Below are 14752 nucleotides of genomic sequence, written 5' to 3' on the forward strand. Positions count from 1 at the left end.
TTGGACTAGGGTTATTTTTGTGGTGTCAGTGCATCATTTTAGAAATCAAATTGTAGGTTTTGTCATTCTCCCTTTGCTTCTAATGGAAACAAAGATATATAAGTGCCACTAAAACACTTAGCAATTAGAGCAATCAAGTGTTCATAGTCATCATTTTTAGACAAAGTAAGAAGAAACGTAAATTCCATGTCTCTTATTTGTTTTATGTTTTGGGGAAAATCTTACTGACTTTCTCCATGAATTAGAATTTTGTTATCTTTTTTGAGGAATATATGCTTGTGGAGTCCTTTTACTTAAACATATGTTCCCAGCATTACAAGATGGTGATGGGAAGAAAACGTAGTTCAGACGCAGAAGAAGGCTAATTTTCTTGTTATTTTGGTAAACTGTGGGCAAGGCTAAATTCCACAAATACACATCTGGTTTCTAGTCTAAAATGTTGCCGCTACTTCACGAGGACAAATATTCTAAAGCTGGAATCCACGAGCAGCCAAGACTCACGAAGTGTGATCCTGTTTAGGAATCACGGGGCTGCAAATATCAACACGTGATCTGGCTTTATATGTTCAGGCCCGACTATCTTTAATATTACATGGCTTTAAGAAGAGCTGCTGGAATGTCAGAGGCTTCCACCCACCCAAGCGTCATTCAGATTTAGAAATGTGTGTAACTGCCCCTAAATAGCCAAGTCACCTATAATTTTAGTAATTTCCATTTATGTCTCTGGAGAGTGTTGTCATAAACACCTCACCTGGCACTTTTGAGTCCTGCCTTCATGCTGGAAATAGCTGAAGTGGGGTCTGGATTTAGGTTATAATTTTTGTTTTGCACTGAAGACAAGAATGGACTCCTTCCCTTTGCGTGCAGTGCAGACCCAGAGCACACAGGGAGAGGTGGAGTTGCTGCTCATCTTTGCGCCCCAGTCTTCCCTCTCAGTCTTCACGCTTCCAGCCCTGGCCCTTCAACTCTTCCTGGCAGCACTGGACTCAGCAGTGGCGTGATTGCCAAGACCAGCCCTCTATGCAGAGTGCTCTGGTGGTATTTTCTGAACCCTATGTTAGTATTCGTGCATTCATGGGAAAAAGAGACAATACTTATTCTCTTGACCAGGGATGAAAATTTATTTCACCCTGAGGACCAGCTCTTGACCTTGGTAGTGCTTATTTGGAGTGTTGAGTTGAGAAGGATTCTGAGACCATGTGTGAGCTCAGACAGGTAAGAATCTAGAGGTCCGATAGGGTAGTCTCATCTGCAGGAGGTCCAGGATGGAGAAGTGGCAGCACAAACACTGTCATCCTTGCTCTGAATTCAGAATGCTCTGAATTGTCCCTGAGGTCAGATCTTTATCTTTCAACATCATTCTGTTTTGTGATCTAGGGCTCGTTCCCTGAAGACCTTGCTGTTTGCTAATTTGGCTGGGAGCTAATAGGAGACCCTTTCTGCTGCCAAATTTTTCCTTTTAGCAAAGACCTTCTAAAGAGCTCACCATGACTCAAAAAGCAACTCTGGTGGCATCACGGTAGAGTGAGGAGGGAGCTCCTTGGGGACAGGAGCCTTTCACTGCTGTTCTAAATGATATCCTGTTGTGTATGGGTAAGGCTGTGGGAACCAATAAATACTTGTATTTCTCAATGACTTTCTTTTCTCCCTGGAAGGTGAAGTGATGTTGTTGGACTAAGTTTCAAAGTTCTCATCTGGGGTATTTTAGCCCTGCAGTCACTCAGACATAAGGACACTTTTCCTACCTCCCCCCAAATGGTGCTCTGCTTGCCTGAGAACCTCCTCTGTATGGAAACCTATGTATTTACTGATAACAAAAATCTCTATATGTGCTGGGGGATATCTGTTTATCTATTTACAACAAGCTGGTGGGTTTCACTTCCCAATCCCAGCCCACTCAACGTGTGTAGCAAACACAGAGGCTCTTTAAGAGAGATGAGGCCAGGCAACCTGAGAGGAAAATAACAAGCCAGGGCCACAGACGAGATCCCAGAGCACCACACACACCACAGTCTGAAAGATTAAGGCATTGACACTTTAAAATAGTGCTGAATGGGGCGACCGACTTGCCTAGTTTCCTAAGGTAGATGTAATAGATGTTTTCAGGGGCTCAAGGGGAAATAACCGAGTATTCATGTCCTTGCAAAATTTCACTTTCTCTGTCCTGAATATGGGCTGACTCCCTGATCGCCTGAACCAACAGAATGCAGTATAACTCTGGGTCTGTTCCAGGCCCAAGTCTAAGAAGGCCTGGCAGCTTCTGCTTTTCCCCTCTTGAAAGCTAGCTGCCACGTAAGAAGCCTGACTGCCTTGACATCGCCGTGCTGTGAGAAAGCCCAAGCACCCACGTGGAGAGGCTCGTGTGGAAGAGAACTGAGGCCCAGCCAATAGCCCCAGATAAGCTCTTAGGCTAAGCCAGCACCAACTGGCAGCCATGTGAGTGAGACCATTAGAATCTTCCTGCTCTCCCAGTGCCTCAGCTGACACCATGTGAAGCAGAACTGCCCAGTCAACCCATAGGATCATAAGAAAGAATAAATTGTTGTCTGAAACTACTAAGTTTTGGGACAATTTTTTATGCAACAATAGGCAAACCAAACAAGTTTTCACTGGCTTTTCAGACATCAAATACCTGGAGAAGAAGGGAATCTAATATTGGTTGAGAGCTCACTATGTTCCCACCATGTAACATGACTGTCTCATGAGATAGTCATTATTGCCACTCTGCAAAGGGGGAAACGGAGACTCAGAGAGGTTAAGTAACCTCACAGCGGCTGAGCAACTAGTCTGAGGTTCTACTCAGATAGAACCTGGTGGATCGAGTGTTCAGCCTCCTTATCTGACGCTAGGATCTGAGCCCTTAACCACTATTTTATACTGTTAGTTGGTCTCCAACAGGGTATGCTGAGACAGTGGTTCTCCTTCTCACAACAACAATGTGTAAAATGATTGCGTTGATGGATTTATAATTGAGCCCAGAGGCATTTAAAAACTTTTAATTTTGGAAAATTTGTATAAAATTAAAGTATGAGTGGGATCTAGCTTCGGGGTCATTGATCACATCTTGGAATTGATACATATAATGATAACGATAGTCAACTTTTGCTGAGCAGAGGAACTTTACATATATTATTTCATCATCACGGCTATCCTCTAAGGTGCACATATTTAATTATTTACAGTCAAAAAATTAGGAAATTGAGACTTAGAGAAGTAAAATAATCCAAAGTCAAACCACTAGTAAGTTTCAGAGTCAGAATTTGAACTCAGATAGGTTTGTTTCCAAACTTTCATTATTACCTCACTACTTTGCCTCTTTCTAAGCTGTTTAGAATGAATTAGCCCTTCTCAAAAGTTGTGTTTTTTTAATGAAAATCATTTTAAAACCAACGTGTTATCTTTCCCCACAGATATTCATGAGGATATAATATTTTGAACAATCTCATCAACACAATAAATTAATTTTACCATAGTAATGCAACATCCTAGCCCTAGACTTCTTTGGTTCTGTCTTTAAGTAGAATTTAAGGATAAAATCTGAGCGTATACTCTTTTTTGTCAAATAGAAGAAAAAATTTCCAACAATTTGATAGAAGGTACTCAATTCTAGAAATCAAATAATTGTTCCTCACTCAACCTCTCCTGGCTTCCTGTTGGCAACACCATTGACACTGATAGATTTTAGGATTGCTCTCCATATGCCTGGTTTCTCCTGAAGAGCATTCAGTCCCAAATGGGAAGTGATTGTATTTAGTGACCACTTACACCAGCATTTTGGATCTAGTTAACTAAAATAGATTCTTTCCCGTATATCTGCATTTTGGGTTGTCATCTGAGCTGAAGTTATAGCCACAGAAATAGCTAACTTCCTCTAGAGAGAAAAGAGAATTTAGAACTAGGTCCATCCCTTTCTTACCTTGATTTAGATTCTCTTAATCTCATCTGGCAGATTTTAAGACCCTTTGCTCACAATGTAATTCCTTGCTCATATAGAGCTCAGGATACACAGGAATGTATTAATAAAATGAGTACTAAGCATTGTGGAGTAGCAGTGTTAGGGAATGTAGAAAGGAGTCTAATTATGAAATATGGAGACAAGGAGTCAGTGAAAAGCCCAAATCTACAGACACAGAGCTATCTAGTGAGAATTTCAAGAGTCATTTAAGTTCTGGTTGGTTGGTACTCAGGATGAGTGAGTACCTTCATAAAGGTTAGAAGTTTTGAGATGTACTTATTGTTCAACCTTCAGGAAGAGGATAATGTTTACCTCTTAAGGAGGGGAAAGCTCAAAGGCTCAGGATGAGACAGAAAGACCCACTGGTGGTGGAATAATGACCATCTCTATTGGTCAGCTTCATGATGGAAGAACCTCCTCTAGCTAGGTTAGACAAAAGGGATATAGGGTACCAAAAGGTTTCTAGGGTCACTGGTTAAGCTGAAGAAACAGACTCTTGGCTGACCTTCCTGAGTAACTCCCAAACCACATTGCTAGACCTGGGCGCCAAAGACGATGCCTTTTATCAGGACCAGGAAACTTCCCATCAAGTTGAGAAGACACCATCACAGCTACCAGATCTAGAACTATTTCTGTTGGGATCAGAAAACTACCTCTGCTAAATCAGGAAGCAGTAAACACAGGTACCAATTCCAGGAACATGACTTCTGTCATCCATAGAAGCAGACTCACACCTCACATCCTTCTTCTTCCAACGTAACTGAGTTCCAAAGTCAAGCCTCACACTAGTACAACCTAGTTAGTAAAAGCCAAATCACATCCAAAACCCGAGCTGAAAGAAGTCTGGGAAATGTAGTGTTTTTAAAGCTTTTAGCCTCTACAGCATAATAGGGCTTATTTAGGGCATAGCAGGGAAGGTTTGAGTAGATAGTAAGGGATCCAAACCACCATCCCAACTAGAATTATGCAAAGATGGCACTTGGGTGAGAGATTGTTTGGTCTGAACCAATTCACAATGATTAGGAGTTTGGACTTGTTTTTGAAGAGAAATCACATTCAAATATTAAAAATTTTAAATTCATTAAAAATTTATAAGGATTTTGAATGAATGCAATTGTTTAAAAAGATTATCAGTCTTATTACTTAGAAACGAACTCGCTTGCTGCAGGCATGGTTAGACGTATAGGAGAGAATACTTTGATTTTCTTTTTTGCTTCAGACTTTCCTATCACACTCATCTGAGAGTGTCAACATTATAAAGTGATTATTGGTGGGAGTTTTGTCCCTGCTTTACAGAAGAGAATACGAGTAGTCATCACCCTCTGGGGGTATGCTTTTGAGCTATATGTCAAATAGCTATTTGGTTTGTTTTACAGTCTACCTATGTGAGAAGTGTTTTGAAGACAGACAAGTGATTAGTTTCTGTAAGAATTTTAGCATGAATTAGGCTAAGATAGAGCTATCTGTAAAATATAAAATAAGTTTGAGCTGAAGAAACCTCCCAGGCACAATGCAGAAATAAGATAACCACATAATGGGTTGCTCTGCATGTGGAGCAAATCTATAACCAGGGAAAGAATTGAGGACAGTGCTGCCCTATTAGTTAAACTTTGCCACTCGGCACCAATTGTGGTAGTCTTTAGTGCCATACATCAAGTTGTTTCCAGCATTCCGCCTCCCTGGCCCCATGTAGATGAATGGATCCATGTGACTAGTTCTGGCCAATGAGTTATGAGTAGAAGGGATGTGAATCACTTCAAGCTCCAGTATTTAACAGCCACTGTGAGACTCTCCAAGATTTTCTTCCTTTTGACATGATGTATTAGTCAGGTTTCTCCAGAGAGACAGAACCAATAGGATATATATGTATATATATATAAGTATATATAAGAGAAGATTTATTATAGGAATTGGTTCACATGATTACGGAGGCCAAGAACCATGATCTGCCGTCAGCAAGATGGAGAACCAGAGAGGACACTGGTGCAATTCAGTCTGAGTCCAGAGGCCTGAGAACCATAGGGGTCGATGGTGTAATTCCCAGTCCAAGTCCAAAGGCCCGGGAATCTGGGGGCTATTGGTGTAAGTTCTGGTCTGAGTCTAAAGGCCAGAGAACCAGGAGCACCAATGTCAGAGGGCAGGAGAAGATGAATATTCCTACTGAAGCAAAGGGAACAAATTTGCTTTTCCTCTGCCTTTTTGTTCTACTCAGACTCTCAATGGATTGCATGATTCCCATCCCCTCTGGTGAGGGCCATCTTCTTTACTCAGTCTACTGATTCAAGTACTAATCTCTTCCAGAAAGGTTCTCAGACACACCCGGCACCCAGAAGTGATGTTTTACCAGCTATCTGGGCATCTCTTAGCCCAGTCAAGTTGACGCATAAAATAAACCATCACACATGACAACCAGCACCCTCTGAGATATTCCTTGAACTACACTACACATAACGTAGCTGCTGACCTGCTGTGGCCATGTTACATGAGTAAGAAATATATTTGTGTGCTTTTAAGCCACTCACACTTTTGGGTTGTTTGTTACTGCAGCCTAGCCTAGCCTAGCCTAACCTGACTGATACAGCAGCCATAAGAAACAGCTGAACACAGGGACTAAATGGAGAATGGTCATTTTCCACTGTGAAATTCAGACTCCTTGCTTTCCCAGAATGTGAGCAATAGTGCTGACTAAGCAATTGGGCATGCGCCCACTCCGTCCCTAAAATAGCAGGCTAAGATGAAATCTTTTGCGCTTATTTAGGATTGGAACTAGGACATGGCAAGGCCTTCCAAGCACAGAAGCAACCAGCCCAGAGGTGCAGGTGTTTCCAAGTCTATACAAGAGCCAAAACCACCCAAGGCACTTTAGTGCCAAAACTCTCAATGGCTCTAGAGCCGGGATGGCAAACTCCAACGCCTGTGGGGCCAGCCAGGAGACATAAGTAAAGATTATTTAAGATTCCCGGTATAACTTCTGCTCTAAGAAAAACAGCAGTGCTAGCACGACGATAAATGGTTCTGTGTTAGGGAAACAACAGAGAACGTGGGGGGCTGGAGAGCAGGCCTGGAACACGCTGGAGAGTGTGTGCCCACTCTAAAAGATGGAGCCACTATTCTGCTCCGGCCAGTCGTTGCCGAGTGGGACTGCGGCCATGAGCAGCCGGAGCTTCTGCGCTCTGCTGCTGTGGTTATCTAAACCCTAGTCAGTCAGGAGGCTTGGGAGATGAGAGAGGGCGAGACTGAAATTGCACTATATCTCAGATGCTTATTTGACAAAGCAACTTAATAATGGTGGGAAGGGGGTGGGAACGCCAATTTAACCTGGAGCTTAGGTTTATTATATTGATATTGTAAATTATAGTGTTTCTGCCACATTGGGCCTGAGATGAACCAACTCTGAAATGCAAGAATGTACCAACTGGAACAGGTAACATTATGTGGTTTTAATTTACTGCACTAGTACATAGTCCAAGAGAAAATAGGAAATTGGATCAAAGATCATTCAGGAGAACTAAGACCTATAAAATAACTTTAAAAGTATGTGGTTGTTAGAAATCAAGAGATAGGACCAGCCGCAGAGCGTAATACACATACTTCCATGTCTACACAAGTAGAATGATAATGTAATATAATTATATTTATGAAAAATGAAAGGAGCTTGACATTCTCCAATGTTAAGTTTGAGGTGGCAATAGGACAACCAGAGGGAGAGGCACATGTGGGTTACAGAGTTGAAGAACTTCATACAATCCCAAACTGGCCATTTTGAAGGACTTGGTGACACCTACTCCTGCATGACTTTACAGAAGGCTGCATGGTTATAGTGTAATTAGCAGATGCAGAAACACCAAATAAAAATTTGAAAACCAGATTGGCATTACTGAAATCACACTGGCTTAGTAAAGAGATCAAAATACCTAGAAAATTAAACTTGTCAACAAATCAATCCAATGATGAAAAGCTCAATGAAGTCAGTTATGTGACTGATATAATCAAGGCAGCTGTATATGTTTTTTTTTTTTTTGGTTAGGACATCCTAGTTTTTAAGGATTTGAGTTTTAAATTTTGTATGGCCAGGTGAACGAAGCAAAGGGCTTATATTTTATATTTTAATATTATTTAAAGTTGTATGATAACACAGAAACACATTATTCTTTTAAAATAATGAAACATTACAGATGAGGCTAAATTCTCCTTTGACCTTTCTCTGGTCCCAGCCTCTCTCTCCTCAGAGGTAAGGACTGTTATCAGTTAAGTGAGACATTTTCATGTTTGTAGTTGTAAAGACTGCTTTGTTTGGCCTTTTGGAAGCTATTACTATGTCCTTCAAAACAGGAGTTAAAAATCCATAGGACTTTAAGGAATATGCTAATTACATATTTTATGTAACCAATAAAAACCCCTAAACAAAATATAAACAAGTGACATCCAGTGGCAAGAGAGAAGAATACATTGAGACAAAATAGGAATGGCAGGATGGTTCAATCATAAGTAATCCAAACGTTGGCTTTACTCTGTCTCCCTGCTTGCTGGCTGGTTGAACCTCTGATGGAGAACAGAGCAAGGTGTATGGGGTGAAACTATCCTAGGAACTGGGATTTGGACTGAGAATTGTGATATGCTCTCCTCGAGAGTTATCTTTCTCCTGTCCCCACCAGCCAATTCTCAGAAGATATAGTATGCAGAAAATTGCAATTCATTCATTTATTCACTCACTCATTAAATAGAATTTTATTGAGTACCTTCTGTATGGTAGTGCTGTATTTGACTCTGGATGCTATATAATATGATAAACAAAATAAACAAGGTCTCAACCCTCAAGGAGCTTACAGTCCAATGGATTAGACTGACAATCAAATAATCACACAAAGAACTAAGTCAATTATGAGAGTTTATGAGATGGATTGGACGTTGGAAGGCTTTCTTGAAGTTGTGACATTTAAGCAACTACTTGAAAGGTAAGAAATCAATATGAATGTGGTGGGGGTGGGAGAGCCCCCAAGGGTATTCTAGGTAGAGAGAATCACATTTTAAAAGACTCTCAAAATTTGAGGAGCTGTGTACAGGTGTTAGATATGGGTAGGGCTGGCTTCGTGGGCATGAGACCTGTGCAGTCATTCAGGACCCTGGACTCAGAAGGGCTCATGCTTGGTTTAATGCTTGGGTCACCATCTTGCAATTCGTAATAATTTTTGGCCAAGGAGCCCTGCATTTTCATTTTGCACTGGGATCCTCAAAGTATGTTGGCAGTCCTGGCTGTGGGAGTTTGATCTTGATCCCACCTGTAATATGTAGCCATTGGAGGGCTTTAGGCAAGGAGGGACATAGTCTCAATTCCTAAAAAACCATTCTAGTTGTGATGTGAAGAATGGAAGGGTGGACATGATCATTGCCCTTTAGGAACTTGTAGTACAGCTGGTAAAACCAAATCTGGCCAAGGGGTATCCTTAAAAGTAACACATTGTGGAAATATATTGAAGAGGACCCTGGGACATTGAAAGGAGGGTCATCTAATAAAGTCTCCTGGTTGGGAAAAACTATAATCTCTGACACGGTTCCTCCCAATCTTCTTTTCTCTGAGTTAAATACCACGCATTTCTCTTTGCCTCTTCAAGTCAAGGCTCGGTTTCTTAAATCAATTAAGCAACTTAAAGATCTGAAAGCCACCATCTCGCATTTGAAGCCTCATAATATCTTTTGGAATTACCTCATATCTTTGGCTTAATGCTAGAGACACCTGCATAGGGTGGGGCTACTTCTCCCCCTTCCTCCCTATCATTCAATGAGCCCAGATAGCTCCCGGAGGACTATGATGAGGGTTTTGAGTTGTTTATCCGACTCTCCACTAATCTGACTCCTTGGATACACTGGAGTACATCCCAGAGACATTTGGCTGTCTCTTCCACATAATGTGGCCGTGTCTCTGTGGTCAGTGAAGCCTCTGTTCTAGGCAATTCCCATAAATACTATTTTATGACATTATTGCCAGCTACACCACCCTTATTGTGGTGTTTTATCTATCAGCGCTGTCCAATAGAACTTTCTGCAGTCATGAAAATGTTCTATATCTTCTCTGTCCAAAATGGTAGCAAGAAGTCACATGTGGCTATTGAACACTGACTAGAGCTCCACATCAATATTTAGGACACTAAAACTCAAGGAAATTATTTAGTTGTTCAATGTCACAGAGCCAGAATTGGGCAAATTTTATATAAACCCAGATCAGGCTCTCAGTGATCTTTTCTCTATACTAAGGATGAGTGCTTTCATACAACCATTTATTTGCAAAGTTTTATGGAGAATCTGTTAAGTGTAATAAGTACTCAGAGGGTGCCAAGAAATAAAATAGCTCCATTGGGTCAAAAAGGGTGAGAAATAGGAAGAAAGAATCACTTTGCTGACCTCTAAGAGCAAAGAAGAAGAAGGGAGAGTCCTTGTGTGAACCTCCTGGAGTGCCAAGGAAGGAATAGAGTGTCCCTGTGTTCACTTGCAGGAGTCCACAGGTGTTACCACCACTGTTGTACAAGATTTGTCAAATTCTGCCTCTGTGCTCAACAGGCAAGGCTCTTGATCACTGGAAATTCTTTAGTGCTTGACACACACAGGCTGGTAAATCCCACTGGCTGTGCCACTCCAAGGTCTAGGTTTGGTGAGAATCGGATTAAGTAACTTGCCCAAACTCACACAACTACTAAGAGAACAAGCCCAGATTGAAATCCAAATCCTTTGGACCTCAATATTAATTAGGGTAGCAGTGGGTGCAGATGCTGCAAACAGTTAGTGCACTGACTCTGGTGGTCTCGAGTGCCAGGCTAAGAAATCAGATTTGATCCATTGACAGCAGGAAGCCGGAGAAGCTTTTAATGAACTTCTCAATGGAAACTATTGAAGAGGTAGGAGTAGGAAGAATAAGATCACGATGGTATTAGAGTGGAAAGAAGGGAGGGCTTCAAGAAAAACCACGTGTCAAGGTTTTGTAATTTAGAGGCTACTTTCTCTCACACCCAGATGTCTCCGAGGTGCCTGGGACAATGACGGCATTGGAATGTCAAGGAAAGGAAATGCTCTGGGAGTCCAGAGGAAGATGAGCAGTTCAGTTTCAGATCGGGAAGACGTTAACTGACAGTAGACCAAGCTGTGAAATGTTCCAGTGGTGCTTGATGAACACAGGCATGTGAACTAAACCACACCGGCTAAACCACCTCATGTTCCTCGGATTTGGGGGAGAGTGAAGTTGAGTAACTTGTGCAAGGCCACTCACCCATTCTTGGAAGAGAAGTGTGTACAGAAAGGACAGGAAGAGCAGGGAGGCAGGGAAGGAGGCAGAGAAGTTGCCCCCAGAAAAGTCAGAAGAGGTCTAGACTAGGGCAGTGGCCAGAGAAGATGGTGAGTCCAGGCAGTGTAGTGACTGCAGTAACATTATGTAAGGGGTTGCGGGAGGTTGAGGATCAGAAATAGACTTGAAGGGCATGAAGGAGGTCACCGATAACTTTTAATAGTTCTCTTTGGGGAGCACAGTGTAGCCGGATAACACAGGAATTTAAGGGAAAGAGGAACATATTCCATGGGTCACAGGGGTTGACTAGCAGTGAAAGGAAGGACAGGAACGCAAGAACCAGAGGAACACAAGGAAGTCAATGCAAGTTTCTTCCAGATAGAAAACACTTGTTCACGTTTGAAAGCATAGAGAAAGACGCTGGTGGAGATAGTGAGAAATTAAACATATTGGAAGAATTGTACTGCATGTATTAGCTTCTAGTGATAGATGAATTACTTCATAATAATTTTAAAGGTATTGTAAGGTAAGACTTCTCTCAATACCCTTTAAAAAAAATCTTTCCGCCACTCTTACTTGTTTATTATTTCAGAAGCAGTATTTGTAAATTATAGTAATTAAAACTTGGATAGGCAGACAGATCAATCAAATAGAAAGTCCAAAAATAAGCCTGTGTATATATATGGATCTAATAAATAATAGTAGAAAGAATGGATTATTCAATAATTGGCTATTACAAAAAAATTGTAATTCTAATTTCATGTGATATACTAACATAAATTCTAGATAATTATATATTTTAAAAAACCATGAAAGCACTAAAAAAAATGTAAGTAAATTTAATAGTAATCTAAATATATCTAAAGCACAAAATTCTAACTCACAGTTTTAGGCCAATGAAACTAGAAGCAAATTCTAGGTGGCTTTGTCAGAAAGCACCTGATGGAGAACTAGATAGCTATGGTGAGAAACCCTGCCATCCTCTCTGCATCTATTCAAACATCCAGAAGCACAATCAGTGTATATTAAACTCAAAAGCTGGGAGGTAGCAGTGAATGGTTCCTAATGCACTTTTTCGTTAAATTGAGCTTTGGAATTTTTCAAATTCTGTGGCATTATTTGGTTACAGTTTTAAGATATGTATACCCCAAAACATGTCATCTATTTCTTCTTCTAGTAATTGAAAAAAACATCAAATATTAGGAAGGAGTTAAATTCTTTGTGATTAAGTCATTTGCACCAAGTGTTCATCTCTTTAAGAATCCTCATAAATTGCCAAATAAGGTATTCCACATGCCACATGGACAAATCACTTGACATCATTGAGATAGCCTTAATTGAGATTATCAATGCCATGAAGTAAGCTTTAAAAAAAAAACCCCAAAACTCATTCCTAATTTCAAATACTCATTTGAGTGCCTTTTATCCAATACAGTCTGTGTGGAAAATAAAGTCTTGTAATTCCTGCCAACACCTTCACACCATGTGCTGAAAAGATATATACCAAATGGGCACCATTTGATTTTAATTTCCAATTCGAGTGTATTTCCTGTGTTATGGCATCATGATTCCTGTGCGTAATGTTGATACTGAGAAGACAGACATTTAAGAGCACCTTCTTTTATTTTCATGGCAACTCCCGTCCTCAGTGCTTACTTAGCTAGTGTTCCATGCACCCTGATCCCGACGCACATTTTCCAGTGCTCACCATGACTCACACGATAATTGTTAACAAAAATAAACATCTCTTCTCCTGTACTAGGAGTTTCCAACAGAAAAACATCGCCAGCCTCTTCTTCCCTGACTATGTGTCACTGACATTCCAGGAGTGAGTTCAAAAGTTGGTACATCAGTGGTTTAATCCAATCACAAACCAAAAACAAGCACAAGCCTTACTACCACCCCTCACGACGTTGTTCTTCCATATTATATGCTATTAATATGCAGCTTCACCCCACTGTGTCCACTGATTAAAGAATTCCATCACTATGTATCAGTGAGGATGGGCGAAGGCATGCTGCAGTAACAAATGACCCCCAAATCTCACTCAGCAAAGTTCGTGTCTGGTGCAGGTCAGTCGAAGGCTCTGTTGTATGTCCTCCTCGCTCTGGGATCCAGGTTGGTGGAACAGCCACTGTTGGAACGTTGAAAAGTTGTCACGGCAGCAGAGGGAGAGAGAGCCTGGCGAATTGCACACTGGGTCTTAAAGCTGTTTTTCCACTTTCATTTTTCTGACTGAAGCAGGTCACACGGCCGTGCCTAACTTCAAAGGCAGCGGAGAGATGCAATGCTGTCATGCACACAGAGGGCAAAGAACTGGAAATAGGTAGTGAACGGCTCTAATGACTTCCAAATGCTCATTTGGCTGCCTCCTTGAGCATAAATGTGTCAAAAGCTATGAAATTGGTTTTACAAACTTTGGGAAAATATTTTGACTCAAACCTGTTTATGCTTTTGAGAGGGCTTTGAGTGTTGGCTTTGAAGTTTTAAACTTCTTAGATAAAAATATTCAATTTAAAACTGAAAAGCAATATTTTGTGTTTGTTCCAGAAAAAAATATTCTTAATGGGTTTATTAAAAAGGTCCCTGTTGGAAAATGATGCAAAATGTTTATACTTCTATTTAACAAAATTTCTAAACAGACAAATCATTGCAGAATAGAAACAAATTCCTTGGTCCATGAAATCCAATTTGAAAATTAATTGTCAGATTCCCCATTCAACTCTCCAGTTGGGGTCATTTGTAGGAAGTCTACTTGCCTATCACTTGTTCTAGCACCTGCAGATTCATGGCCTATATTTGAACTAGGCTAGAGTATTCTTTTCTATTTATATTTATGAGGTTATTTTGAGCTGTAATATTTATATTACTATTTTCATTACACTCTTATTCTTTAACAAACCACTTTTGAGTTATTGATTCTTTTTTGTGAAGTAGGGATTTAACACAACAGAATGGCGACAACAATAAAAACAAAGGATAAATTTTTAAAAAGGAATAATTTTCAAAAAAATGAAACCAAGTGCTTAAATGGATGAGGTAGACCTCATTGTACAGGATGGATATATTTAATAAAAGTTGAATTTAAAGTCCATCCTGTTTTCTACAATCTTCAACAGGAAATGTTTTTCCATTGGGTGGGTGGGTCAGGAAAGTAATTGACCAGAAAATTAAGCTTAGAATATTTCTGAGTAGAGTATTCAGTTTGGAGGTAGCTCATGTGCCCTGGAGACCCTGTGTTTGGGTGACTTGTGAAGACAATATAAGCAGTATACTCTGTATCCCCAGAGACAGACAATGTAGAAAACTTTACCTCTTTGATTCTCAGAAAATGCGGAACAATCTGAAAATTTCAAAGCTTGTAATATCCAGAGAATGTGACTTTTTCCTCCCATGCTATCAGACAATGTCCCTCTCAATACTCCCAACCGGTTTTGATTTGGGGCTTTTTTTGCCCTTTATTGCAAGAGATGCCCCAATTATTTAATTGATCCTCCCTTTAACCTTCTGACTAATTATCACAG

This window comes from Ceratotherium simum, chromosome 16, assembly GCF_057802395.1.
Source record: "Ceratotherium simum simum isolate JZ-2026a chromosome 16, ASM5780239v1, whole genome shotgun sequence".
NCBI classification, from domain to species: Eukaryota; Metazoa; Chordata; class Mammalia; order Perissodactyla; family Rhinocerotidae; genus Ceratotherium; species Ceratotherium simum.